At 41.5% G+C, this 1,572-nt stretch overlaps 1 long non-coding RNA gene across 1 annotated transcript; it reads left to right on the forward strand.

Annotated features, from left to right (window-relative positions):
- The first annotated feature begins 307 nt into the window (after positions 1 to 307).
- LOC311256168 lies at positions 308 to 1,288 on the forward strand. Its single transcript, XR_014622450.1, has 3 exons — positions 308 to 673; positions 766 to 867; positions 968 to 1,288. It is a non-coding gene; the product is annotated as an uncharacterized lncRNA (long non-coding RNA).
- Positions 1,289 to 1,572: the final 284 nt, after the last annotated feature.

The following is a 1,572-nucleotide window of genomic DNA, read 5'->3' on the forward strand; positions in this document are numbered from 1 at the left end:
CCTGCCTGAATAAACTCAGTCCACTGCATACAATTTAAAGGTGCACTGCATGAAAAGTGGGATTTTCGTCAGTATGTGGCACTGTAAATTGACGTGGAAGTTCAGGTTTACAGCTGCACACGGCAATTTACAGGCAACACCGAAAACTGCCGTGAATTGTCAGAAATTGACGCGGGCCTTGCTTGGCAGTTGTCCCCCCATGACCCCCCTCCCCCTAATTCTAGGGGAGGCTTTAACATGTAAATGAAAATGCTGTGAGCTATACACATGCAAATCAGGGTAGTGGGGGGAGTTTTACTCCAGGTGACATTTTTTTAAAAGGTATTTACTTGCAGCATTTAAAATGTTAATTATTGGTTGTGTAATAATATTTGTTAAATGCCTGTCAGAATAGGAAAGAGAGTTGCACAAATGTTTTGTAGTTTTGTTATCCTTGGACCTTTTGTGACTTTGTTACTTTCGGGACCTTTCTGATTCCTGGATCACCTTCGAGGTCAAAGGACGATGGGGTGGAGGAAATGAGGTGAAGGGGAAGTAGGTGGAGTTGTGAACCTGACGAGTAAAGCCTGTGTGGAACTGTGAGACCGACGGCAAACACAAACACCCTGACGGGGCCGGATAGCGCTGCGTGAGTTTCTCTTCAGCCCGGACAGCGCTACGAACCGGAGCAAGGGTAAGATTTAAAAAATATGCTTTCATTCTGCTGTATAAGGAAACAGATACGTTAATAGATACCGATCTTAACCGTTCATTTTGTTTTCACAGACTTACCTCGTCTCATAATGAGGCATTGACCGACCTCCTATTTGCTCGGAGCTATGTCCGCAAGTCCAGATTTACATGACGCTGATAGTGACGCCATTATGTGTAAGTAACTTTTACTGTTTTGTTCCTGTTCCTTCATTGTTTAATTTTACTGTGACTTACGTTTTTTTGTTAATACCACTCTCCTTTAATTGTTTTCCAGCTGCCTATAAGACACTAAGACCGAGCTCTGTGCCTCGCTGCTGTCGAGATTAGAGGCAATTCCCAAGTACAAGGCAACGTGAACGCACCACAGACGTCTGCAAAATGGACAAGATTCGGACAGAATGCCGCCAGTTACCTACAGCTCCGAGGCGGCAGACTGCACTGTTTACTGTTTGCTGTAGCTACTGTTAATTTGTAATGTATGTCTTGTATTTTGTATGCTACTGGACACTTGTAAAGTACCTATCTACCTATCTATCTAGACACTCTTCACACGGTGCTGTAGGATTTTGGCCTTCTCCTGAGCTTCCTGTTTGTTGTGTGGGCAGAATTGTTCATAGTTGTGTGTTTGTGTTTCTGCTAATAAAGCTCTTTCTTTGTAATCTTCCTTTCCTCAATAAATTAATTCATGTCCTTGATGGCAATAATAGTGTAGTCTATAGCATATCATATGAATGAATGAATGAATAAATATAAATAAATAAATATATATATATATATATAGGGGTGGGGTTTACATTTATAATGACCCAGGGTGACCAATAGTGACAGATCTGCCAACCAATCACAAATGATTTTTCATGTTTAAAAGTAGTGGTTTCA

This window comes from Pagrus pagrus (genome assembly GCF_965226575.1).
Source record: "Pagrus pagrus genome assembly, chromosome: 4".
Classification (NCBI taxonomy): Eukaryota; Metazoa; Chordata; class Actinopteri; order Spariformes; family Sparidae; genus Pagrus; species Pagrus pagrus.